Source organism: Mustelus asterias, chromosome 19 (assembly GCF_964213995.1).
Source record: "Mustelus asterias chromosome 19, sMusAst1.hap1.1, whole genome shotgun sequence".
In the NCBI taxonomy this organism is placed as follows: domain Eukaryota; kingdom Metazoa; phylum Chordata; class Chondrichthyes; order Carcharhiniformes; family Triakidae; genus Mustelus; species Mustelus asterias.
Genome location: NC_135819.1, coordinates 75,024,636 through 75,037,210, shown reverse-complemented (window position 1 = coordinate 75,037,210; position 12,575 = coordinate 75,024,636). Strand labels below are relative to the sequence as shown.

The following is a 12,575-nucleotide window of genomic DNA, read 5'->3' as shown; positions in this document are numbered from 1 at the left end:
TGCTGCCACAAATCATGCTATGGTGGGTGCAGAAAATCTCACCTGTGATTTAGCCACTTCTCTGCTAGTGTGGAGGTTAGTATCCCTGCCTGTCACACGGGTTCTGGGGTTCAATTCCCCGACAGGGAGCTGTCAACTTCCATGACAGCGTGGCTGCGGTGTCTGTTTTAATAAGGGGGAACATCTTCACCCAAAGGGTTGTGGATCTGTGGAATTCCCTGCCCAGTGAAGCAGTTGAGGCTACCTCATTGAATGTTTTTAAGGCAAAGATAGATACATTTTTGAACAGTAAAGGAATTAAGGGTTATGGTGAGCGGGCGGGTAAGTGGAGCTGAGTCCACGAAAAGATCAGCCATGATCTTATTGAATGGAGAAGCAGGCTCAAGGGGCCAAATGGCCTATTCCTGCTCCTAGTTCTCATGTTCTTATTTTCTTGTTGCCCTCTGGAACAGTTTTCAGTGCTATGGAGGGTGGAAATTACAGTTCCCTGAGAACAGAAAGTGCTGGAAAAGCTCAGCAAGATTGGCAGCATCTATGGAGGGAGAAACAGAGTCCACATGACTCTCTTTGAGTGTGGTCTGTTCCGGGCAAGTCGAGGAAGCACAGGTTAATTTATAGAATTGCAAACAATTTATTGAACGGGAACAACCTATTTTTCCCAAATGGCCCATTCCTGTGTTTAAAACTCCACAAGAACCTTCTACTAACTTACCTGGGCCGGAGTTTCCCAGCTGCTGATGACAGCAGCATCTGCTTGTCCCACTGCTGTCAATTAACAGCCGGCGAGTAGTGCACAACCTCCCACTGCAAGAAACACTCTGTGGGGAGGCCAGAGAATCCCTCACCCCCTCAACTAACCATTTCAGCATAGTTGTTTCGAACCATAGAGTTCGACAGCACAGACAGAGGCCACTCGGCCCATCAAGATTACATTGACTCTCTGAAAAGGCATCTTATCCAGGTCCACCCCCTCGCCCTATCTATGTAACCCCGCACATTTCACCCTGGCTAATCCACCTAACCTACACATCTTTGGACACTTAGGCTGGAATTCTCCGGCCATTTAAGCCCTGCCGTCGCTGCCGGCGCAAACGGATAATTTGGCAGTGCAGCGGGACTGGAGAATCCCGAGATCAGAGACCTCAGCTCAAAGGGGCAATTTAGCAGGGTCAATCCATCTAACCTGCGCATCTTTGGACTGAGGGAGGAAATTGGAGCATCTGGAGAAAACCCACGCAGACACAGGGCGAATGTGCAAACTCCACTCAGGCAGTCACCCAAGGCTGGAATCGAACCCAGGTCCCTGGCGCTGTAAGGCAGTGCGAATCACTATTCTCCCTTGTTGTGTAGATTCCCCTCGAATGGAGCTGTGCTATTCACCACAGCCACTCTCTGTGTGAGCGAGTTCCACATTCTCATTACTCTCTGGGTAAAAATGTTTCTCTTGAATTCCCTGTTGGGTTAATCTTATATTTATGACCTAAAGCAGAAAAGGTTAGAAATACACAGCAGCTCACTGACCTGGAACATCTGTTTCTCACTACACAGACCTGCTGAGTATTTCCAGCATTTTCTGTTCCTATGTTAGATTCCCAGTGCCTGCAGTATATTTATGAACCCATCATTGTACTCCCACACAAGTGGAAGCATCTTCTCCGAATCCCATTCCTGTCAAAGGCTTACCTTTGGACTTCTTGATGTAAGTTTAAATTAATTTCAGTGAGTTCACCCTCGTGGATAATCATGACTTTCCTGGATTTTGCTTTGTTGCTGGTTGAAGTTGGAGAAGAATTTCCTCTCCTTGAAATTGGTCTCTGATCTTTTTATCTCCTCCCTGGGGGAAGGATTTTTAGTGGATGCCGTTCATCATGCACTAACCTTCACCATTTAATGGTAAGCGTTAGCTTTGATGGGCCTTATGATTTGTCTTCATCCTTCTTTCAGGACATTCATATGTCATGATCCCCCGCTATTTCCCATGAAATTTTTCAGTCAATAAGCAGCAGTTCATAGGAACAAATTATCAGGGGTGGGCCATTCAGCCCCTTGTGACCACGGTGGATCTGTATGCTAGCTCAAAATCAAGGCAAATTACTGCGGATGCTGGAATCTGAAACCAAAAGAGAAAATGCTGGAAAATCGCAGCAGGTCTGGCAGCATCTGAAAAGAGCTGATGTTTTGAGTCCAGATGACCCTTTGGGAGCTTTGACAAAAGGTCATCTGGACTCGAAATGTCAGCTCTTTTCTCCCCTTACAGATGCTGCCAGGTCTGCAGAGATTTTCCAGCATTTTCTCTTTTGTTTTCTGTATCCTCTCTCTATCCATCCGCTTTGGCTAGCAAGATTCTTGTACATTTTTAAGCATCTCTTTTCCAGCTGGGGATGCCAGTCTTGCTGCTATGTCCATTTTTTATTGTTCATCCCTAATTATCCTTGAGAAGATTGTAATGAAGCACCTTGTTGAATAGAGTGGCTTTTTAGGTCAGGCCAGAAGATAGTTAAAAGTCAACCACGTTGTGTGGGTTAAGAAGTCACTGAAAGTCCAGACCAGGAAGTGGCGGTGGGTTTCCTTCTCTAAAGGATAATAGTGAACCAGGTGGACTTTCACAACAATCCAGTAGTTTCTGATCACCATTACCGATTATAAATTATACACAAGATTTTTTTTAAAATTCCGATCAGTTGATGTCAGTGGAGGATCCCAATGGGGGAAGGATTGGAACATAGAAACTAGGAGCAGGAGTAGGCCATTCGGCCCTTCGAGCCTGCTCTACCATGCATTTTGATCATGGCTGATCATCAAATTCAATATCCTGATCCCCGCTTCCCCCAAAACCCTTGATCCTTGTAGCCCCAAGATTATACCTAATTCCTTCTTGAAATCAGACAATGTTTTAGCCTCAACTACTTTCACCACTCACTGTGTGAAGACATTTCTCCTCACCTCAGTTCTAAAAGGTTTACTCCTTATCCTTAAACTAATACCCCGAGTTCCAGACTCCCCCGCCATCGGGAACATTCTTTCTGAATCTATCCTGTTTAATCCTGTTAGATTTTTCTATGGCCCTATGCTGGTGTGGGAGATTATTCCCCTTTTCCTATCCACTTGCTACTGATCTGAAGTTGTCCAGTTTGAGAGTCTTAAGTTCTGTGCATGTTGCAGAATTGCAGAAACAATGTTCTGTTTACCATGGCGAGCAGCCTCAGTGAGTTAATTCAGTGAACTGCTGAGCCATGCTGATCAGAAAACGTTTGATCCAACACCGTCTGTGCTACATTAGGAGAGCTCATTGCTGGAGAGTAAGACTGAACCATCTGGCTTTCCCTTGCCCTAGGTTCAGTCAGCAGGGTTCCTGCGCTTGATTTTTATTGCCAGAAGTGCATCTTTGGCATTGTCGAAAAGAGCAGTGGATTTGGCTCTGATCCTTCCCAAGAAGCAACAGTTCGTTGAGACTCACAATAATGGCTCAGACCCCCAAGGGTGGCCGTTCGGACAAAGGGCTGGAAGTGAGGGAGAGGCAAATACTGGCTACGGAATTATAATTTAGTAGGGAATTCAATACCTCTAAGAGACAAGAACTGAAAGAAAATAGCAATAAGAAAATACAGTTAGTGTCAGGATATTTAACTTGATGTGCACGTGTAAGTGCGTGTGTGTGTGTGTGTTTGTGTGTGTTCTTGATTGGTAAGGAGATCAAAGGTTACAGAGAAAAGGCAGGAGAATGGGGTTGAGAAACCTTTCAGCCATGGCTGAATGGTGGAGCAGTCTCAATGGGCCGAATGGCCTGTGATGTTAGTGTACCTTTAAGAGGTTTTTTTAATCATGGTCACAGCCTTGGGTGATGTCATTGCTGGAAGGAGGAAAAAAAACTGTGGGCGGCTCAGGTGACCAAAGTTTTTCAGCTTTCAGTTTTGTTTTGGCTGCAGTGTTCGAGGCAGGCTTAGAAATAAGCTGGAAAAGAAGTCTCTTTCTCTTTCTGTTTTGCTCTGAAAATTTTACCAGTTAGCTGAAAGAAAGGCTTGTTGCCATGCTGCAGTAAATAATCTGTGCTTTGATGTTTTGAGGAGCAGATTTGACTACAAACTGCTCTGAGTTTTCAAGATCATTTGAAATCAGCATTCAACCCAGGGAACAGGATTCCAGTATCATGTGAGCTTTCGCCTGTGCAGTGATAAATTTGTTCAAAGGGTTTTGTTCATTAGATATTGGTTTTGATTGGAACATCAGATATATATTGGTTAAAGGTGATATATTATTGTGGTTATTTTGTTTTTGCTTGTAATTGATAAAAGTTCTTGCCAGTTTTCTTATTATACATGTTAACTATATTCTTAAATAAACTTTGTTTGACAAAAGTTCCCTAGTGGGTCTTTTGAATCACACCTGAAGTGAAACGTATCATGCTTATCCTAGCCAAATTCAAGGTGCAAAACTTATGATTCCAGGCGGGCTTCATAAGACACTTTGGAGTTTCTAACCTGAACTATAACAGGTTTAATTCTAATCCTCTCCTATATCTTATCATGTGTGAGTGTGTGCGTGTGCGTGCATGCGTGTGCGTGCATGTGTGTGTGTGTGTTGTTAGAACTTATACACGTTCATTAAAGATAATGGGCCAGCACTCCTGACGAGTGGCAGTCACATCCAGAATGCTACTCCGCTCCTTTTTTACTTACTTTAGGTGGGAGCTTGACATTTCTCACCCAATCCTCTGACCCAGACCTCCTCAGCAAAGTATAACACAGCAGGCTCCCGATGCTTACAGAGCAGCAGCAGCATTGGGAGCAGTGAAGTCATTCACCTTTTTTTTTTACTGCATTAGAGTTTACAGATCCAGGCCACTTTCAAAAGCCAGGGTGAGATGAATGTGTAAGTTGAATGTGTAGGGTGTTTGATGGGGGTGGGCAGAGGTGGGGGCTGTGTTGGGTAGAATGTGGGGCAGAATGGGACTGCGGAAGATGGATAGGTAGAGTCAGGAGTGGGAGTGGGGGTAGGATAGATCGCAAAGTTGAGTGCTCAGTCGGGGTGTAGGTCGGATAGGGGGTGGGTGGGTGGGCTGTCGGGGGGAGGGAAGTCGGGGCATTGGGAGGGTGATCAGGGAGTGGAATGGGGGCGGGGGCGGGGGAGGGGGGAGGCTGCCAGAAGGTTTAGTCAGGTGTGGGAGAGATAGCCAGGCTGAAGTTGTTTATAATTCTAGTCCTGTTTCGGGACTCTGCTGGATTAGGCCTATATCCTGAATGATCACTCTCATTTATGGTAAAGACAGGTCTTACAGACACTTAAATTGGACTGAAGAATTAAGTTAACTCCCCTTTAACCATCCTCAAGGTAGCCTTTTAAACTTTTTTTTTAGTCAGATTATATTAGTCAGTCCAAAGATGTGCGGGTTAGGTCGATTGGCCATGCTAAAGAAAATTGTCCTTAGTGTTCTGAGATGCGTAGGTTAGAGGGATTAGTGGGTAAATATGTAGGGATATGGGGGTAGGGCCTGGGTGGGTTTGTGGTCGGTGCAGACTCGATGGGCCGAATGGCCTCTTTCTGGACTGTCGGGTTTCCATGATTTCTATGATTTCTATATCAACCCGGAAATTTTAAGGGTCTGGGCATGTCTCCTCATAAAAGTACCTCTCCATTGAAGAATGTATGGAGATGGGTTCTCAGGTTTGGATACAGACTATAAGAGACAATATATTTTCTAAATTATATCTAAGTTTATTAAAGAGTTGAATATGCAATACAGTTGTGATGGTGAGTCAATCGCAATATTGATGGCTCTGGGAAAGAAAGCATAATCTTTCTTCGAATGGAGAATATAAGTTTTAAGTGTAAATAATATTACAGAGAGGTATTTAAGATATCCATCAATATTTGAAGTGGTATTTATCTTAAATCCCTGCATCGTAAGCCACAGAGTCTGGAAAACTACCTCTATCCCAATTAAAGGGAGAACAATCATCATTACACAACAGCAGTTATACCTTTACTTCGAGTGATGATGTGGAGATGCTGGCGTTGGACTGGGGTAAGCACAGTAATAAGTGTCACAACACCAGGTTAAAGTCCAACAGGTTTATTTGGTAGCACGAGCTTTCGGAGCACTGCTCCTTCATCAGGTGAGTGGATAGTTGGGTTCATAAACAGGGCATATATAGACACAGATTCAATTGCAAGATAATGGTTAAAATGCGAGTCTTAACGGATAATCAAATCTTTACAAGTACGGACAATGCGAGTGGAGAGAGGTTTAATCACAGGTTAAAGAGGTGTGAATTGTCTCAAGCCAGGACAGTTAGTAGGATTTTGCAAGCCCAGGCAGTATGGTGGGGGTTACACGTGGTGTGACATGAACCCAAGATTCCGGTTGAGGCCGTCCTCATGTATGTGGAATTTGGCTATTAGTTTCTGCTTGGCGATTCTGCGTTGTCATGTGTCTTGAAGACGGCCCTGGTGAACACTTACTCAAAGATCGGAGGCTGAATGCCCTTGACTGCTGAAGTGTTCCTCGACAGGAAGGGAACACTCCTGTCTGGTGATTGACACTGGAGTGAATTCAACAAATCTAAAAATCCTACATGTGGTTCCAATGTTTATACCACAAAAGAGTTGAGCTGGAAGGAAGCATGTTGAGCGCAAATGCTGGATAACATCCTTTGTTTTAGTCAACATTCTTCAAGCAAACAGATACTGAGAATGAAGATGGCCCCTAGCCAAGCTGTTCCAGTACAGCCACAGCACTGGCACCTGCCCAGCAATGAGTATAATTGCCCAGGTATGTCCTGTACACAAGAGCAGGACAAATTCAACCCAAACAATTCCCACCCCATCAGTCTCTCCTCGATCATCAGCAAAGTATGGAAGGGGGTCATCAACAGCGCCATCAAGTGGCACTTCCTCAGCAATAACCTGCTCACGGATGTTCAGTTTGGGTTGCGCAAGGGTCATTCAGCTCCTGACCTCATTAGACCTACGGTTGAAACATGGACAAATGAGCTGAAAGTCGACAGTGACAGAGTCCTCCTGCCAGCCTGTTCTCTACATGTCATGAAACCTTGCACAGCTAGGGGAGTGGGCATGACCCTCAAGGGCCCTAAGAATCGAAGGCAAATTAATTGTGAAGGAAATTGTTTTCCAGCAATGCGGCACGCTGGGCCCATAGATTGATTGATTAGAGTCCCAGTTCAATGTCATGCTTACCTCTCCCCACCTCAATTATAGCAAATACAAAACCTGTGCATCACTGGAGAAATGTGCTGCCGTCACTAATGAAGGACTGTAGAAACACATAGCTTTAGCCAAAAAACCGGAGGGGATGGGGGACCTAAATAAAGCACTAAAAGATTGCAGTCTAACTCCTGTACATAATCCAATGAACTAAACCATCTGGGTATGCATCTGTTCCCTGAAGATTCACTTTGGCACCAATTTGTTCCACATGGCATGTGTTAAGCCAGATTCAACCACTCGCTTGTCGCGTAGTGAATTCAGTCCTCAGAACCTGACCTAATATGAGGTGATGTCCCGTACATCTGTTCACAGCACATATAAATCGTCCAGTGCAACAAAAAACACAATAGTCTTGTTCCATAAGCAGTGCAAAATTTATTGTCTGACAGTCTGGGAGGGTGGGACGTCTTGCCCGTTGCAAACTGACAACAATCTGTTTAGCATTACCCCAGGAATCTAACGAAGAGATATTGCACCTGGAGGCCCAGAGAGAATGCAATGAATTGAAGTTATGAATAAAAGCCTGCGGTAGATGGCACTGGGGTTAAATAAGTGCAATGGATGTGCAATAGAGGTCGCCTCCCATCCCCTCCCAGCCCTTCCTCACCAGCTCAAGGGAAGACTATTTCAGTGCACTCCAACTTGGAATTGTTGGAGAAATGACTTAAGGTTGGTTTCCTCAACTACAATCTGCTTTTACCAAAAAAAAATCAATGCTGCAGAATATCTTTGAAGACTGGAGATGAATGAGAAGGGATGGGAAGTTCTGTGAGATGCATTAAAGTGTTCATGGGAAGTGGAGTAGGCCGTCAAGCCCTTTGGAAATCTGAAGCACAAAGGGACTTGGAGTCCTGGTTCAGGGCTCACTTAAGGTTAACGTGCCGGTTCAGTTGACAGTTAGGAAGGCAAATTCAATGTTTGCATTCATTTCCAAAGGGCTGGAATACAAGAATAGGGATGTACTGCTGAGGCTGTGTAAGACTCTGGTCAGACCCCATTTGGAGTATTGAGAGCAATTTTGGGCTCCATACCTAAGCAAGGATGTGCTGGCCTTGGAGGGGGTCCAGAGGAGGTTCACAAGACTGATCCCAGGAATGAAAGATTTGTCATATGATGAGCAGTTGAGGAGTCTGGATCTATACTTGATGGAGTTTAGATGGATGAGGGGGATCTAATTGAAACTTAAGGAATACTGATAGGCCTAGATAGAGTAGATGTGGAGAAGATGTTTCCACGAGCGAACTCAAGCACACAACCTCAGAGAGTAGGGATCCTCCTTTAAAACTGAGATAAGGAGGAATTTCTTCAGCCAGAGGGTGGTGAATCTATGGAACTCATTGCCACAGAGGGCTGTGGAGGCCAGGTCATTGAGTGCCTTTAAGACAGAGATAAATAGGTTCTTGATCAATAAGAGGATCAAGGATTATGGGGAGAAGGCAGGAGAATGGGGATGAGAATCATACCAGCCATGATTGAATGGGAGAGCCAACTCGATGGGCCGAATGGCCTATTTCTACTCCTATATCTTATGGTCTATTGTCTGAGCACCTACTCTGCCATTCAGTTAGACCATGGCCAGCCTGTACCTCGAGTCCACTGATATTTTACCTTATGCATCAAGGTAAATGTTGAAAAGCTTCAGCAGCAACCTCAGTTATTCGAGTGAAAGAGTTCCAACTTTTCATCAGGCATTATGTTGATAAAAGTGCATCCTGGGTTCCCTCCTACATTTCCTGATCATAACCCCTCATTCTTGATTCCTCCACCAGAGCAAATCAATTCTCTATAGTTTAAGTTTATACGTTTACTTATCAGTGTCACAAGGAGATTTACATTAACACTGCAATGAAGTTACTGTGAAAATCCCCTAGTCGCCACACTCCAGCGCCTGTTCGGATACACTGAGGGAGAATTTAGCATGGCCAGTGCATCTAACCAAGATATCTTTCGGATTGTGGGAGGAAACCAGACCACCCGGAGGAAACACATTAGGCATGAGGAGAATGTGCAGACTCTGCACAGACAGTGACCCAAGCCGGTTCCCTGGTGCTAACCACTGCACCATTGTGCCACCCCTATATCTACCCTATCAAATTCTTTAACCACCTCGAACTGATCACCCCTCAATCTTCTATACTCAAGGAAATACAACCCACTTTTATGCGATCTTCCCTCATTATTAATCCTCTCAGCTCCAATACAATGAGTGTTGTGCTATAGTAGAGGAGCAGGCTCGAGGGGCTGAATGGCCTACCCCTGCTCCTAATTCTTAAGTCTATATGTTCCGAATGATCATTTTTCAAGGAACCAGCCCACATTTTACTCCACTGAATTCAATTAATATCATTTTCTGAATGAGAAAGTGGGTTCAGACCTCAGTGTGGAAACTGTTAGACATAATCAAGGCAAGTAACCCTGCATTTACATAGTGCCTTTATTGTAGAAAATCGTCCTGAGGTACTTCAGAAGCAAGTTAGAGAATGAACACTGAACCCCTGATATTTGGGGTGTGACTAAAAAATTGGCCAAAGAGGTGAGTTTTAAAGGATACGAGGGAAGGGAAAGGTTAATCACTTGAGTGAATATACAAGAGTGTTGTTCTTTGCTCCCCTTCGGTAGCTCAGCTGGTAGAGCGGAGGACTGTAGATGATTCAAACTCACATCCTTAGGTCGCTGGTTCAATTTCGGTTCGAAGGAAGGCCAATATCCACTTTGGGGTGGCACAGTCGCACAGTGGTTAGCGCTGCTGCCTCACAGTGCCAGAGACCCGGGTTCGATTCCCGGCTTGGGTCATTGTCTGAGTGGGGTTTGCACGTTCTCCCCATGTCTGCGTGGGTTTCCTCTGGGTGCTCCAGTTTCCTCCCAGTCCAAAATGTGCAGGTTAGGTTAATTGACCATGCTAAATTCTCCCTCAGTGTACCCGAACAGGTGCCGGGGTGTGGCGGCTAGGGGATTTTCACAGTAACTTCATTGCAGTGTGAATGTAAGTCTGCTTGTGACTAATAAATAAACTTTACTTTACTTTACTTCACTTGGATATGGCATTGCACTAAGGCTTTTCAAACAGTTGGTGTGAAAGTTTGCATGACACTATTATGCCCATTGTGTCAGTTTTGTATGACACCCGACAATGGACTACCTTGAAAGAGGAGGCAGTCCTGGATACTGTCAATGTACTTTTTCACCAGTGGCAAGGTAAGGCAGACAAATCCAAAGCTCCCTGGATGACGAAAGGGGCAGAGAGTGAGAGAAGCAGAAAAAGAGTACATATGACATATAACTGAGATTCATGCTCAATATATAAAGTTCAAAGGGTAGTTGTCAAAGCAAATAAGAGAAACAAAGCAAGAGCTTGAGAAGAGACTGGCAGCCAACGTAAAAGGCGATGCAAAAATTTTTTGTCAGCATATAAAGAAAAGAGTGGTAAAAGTTGGGGTGAACAAAGATCAAAGAACTGTACAGCACAGGAACAGGCCCTTCGACCCACCAAGACTGTGCCAACACAGGTGCCTCTCTAATCTAATATTTTCTTGCCTCTACATGGTCCATATCCCTCTATTCCCTGCCTATTCATGTGTCTATCCAGATGCCTCTTGAACGTTGTTACAGCACCCGCTCCGGCAGCGCGTTCCAGGCATCACCACCCTGGTGGGGGGATTGTAGTTCCCTAGGACTCACTGTTTGGACCCCTGATCTTGCAGATATATATTAATGACCTAGATTTTGGAGTACAGGGCACAATTTCAAAATTTGTGGATGGCACAAGACTTGAACGTACTGTGAACCATGGGGAGGATAGTGTTAAACTTTAGGGACACAGAACGGTTGGAATCACAGAATCATAGAATCCTCACAATGGAAAACGTGGCCATTCATCCCATTGAATGTGCACCGACTCATATCCAGGCTCACCCTGTAACCCTATGGCCGGAATTTTACTGTCCCGCCCACCACGGGAATTGGAGTGGGCGAGGGGCGGCCCATAGAAAGGTCTGTTGACCTCAAGTGGGATTTTACGGTATCGGGACGAGCGAGGCCATAAATTCCTGTCCCCCATGTACTTCCCCCGGTAATCCCACTAACCTGTATATCTTGGGACGCTAAGGGGCAATTTCAGCATGGCCAATCCACCTAACTTGCATATCTTTGGAGCGTGGGAGGAAACCAGAGCACCTGGAGGAAACCCACGCAGACAAGGGAAAAAGTGCAAACTCCACACAGACAGTCACCCAAGACTGGAATTGAACCAAGTCCCTGGTGCTGTGAGGCAGCAGTGCTAGCAACTGGTTGCTGGAATGAGCAGACATCTGGCAGCTGAAATTTAATGCAGAGAAGTGTGAAGTGATTTATTTTGATACAAATAACAGGAGAGGAAATAAAACATAAAAGGTACAGTTTTAAAGAGGGTGCAGGAGCAAAGGGACCTGGGGATATATGTGCATAACTCATCATGGGTGACAGGATAGGTTGATAGAATGGTTGTGAAGCATATGGATACTGGGGTTTATAAATAAATCCAATAAGTGCAAAAACAAGGAAGCTATATTCAACCCGTATAAAACACTGGTTCAGCCTCACCTGGGGTATTGAATCCAGTTCTGGGTATCACACTTTAGGAAGCTTGTGAAGTTATTAAAGGGAGTGCAGAAACAATTATGAGAGTTGTTCCAGGGATGAGTAACTTAAGGTGGGTGGCATAGTGGTAGAGTGGTTAGCACTGCTGCCTCACAGCGCCAGGGACTCAGGTTCGATTCTCGGCTTGGGTCACTGTGCGGAGTTTGCACGTTCTCCCTGTGTCTGCATGGGCTTCCTCCGGGTGCTCTGGTTTCCTCCCACACTCCAAAGATGTGCAGGTTAGGTGGATTGGCCATGCTTTAATTGCCCCTTAGTGTCAGGGGGGACTCGCTAAGTAAATGGGGGTTGTGGGGAAAGGGCCTGGGTGGAATTGTGGTCAGTGCAGACTCGATAGGCCGAATGGCCTCCTTCTGCACTGTACGGGTCCTATGATTCTAAGTGAGATGGGTAAATTGGAGAAGCTCCTTAGAGAAGAGAAGGTTGAGAGGAGGTTTGATAGATGTTCGCACAGTCACAAGTGATCTGGACTGAGTGTAGAGAGAGAAACTCTTCCCATTTGTGAAAGCAGTAAGAAGTCTCTCAACACCAGGCTAAAGTCCAACAGGTTTATTTGGAATCACGAGCTTTCGGAGCACTGCTCCTTCCTCAGGTGAGTGGAGAGGTAGGTTCACAAACATTTCATATATAGGCAAAGACCCAATTGCAAGATAATTACAGATCTGTGGAAGGATCAGGAACAAGAGGACGCTGAACTAAGATAATTGAGAAATGAAGAA

At 45.0% G+C, this 12,575-nt stretch overlaps 1 non-coding gene across 1 annotated transcript; it reads left to right on the top strand.

Annotated features, from left to right (window-relative positions):
• The first annotated feature begins 9,833 nt into the window (after positions 1-9,833).
• trnay-gua (transfer RNA tyrosine (anticodon GUA)) lies at positions 9,834-9,921 on the top strand. The gene is given in 2 exon segments: positions 9,834-9,870; positions 9,886-9,921. It is a non-coding gene; the product is annotated as a tRNA-Tyr (tRNA).
• Positions 9,922-12,575: the final 2,654 nt, after the last annotated feature.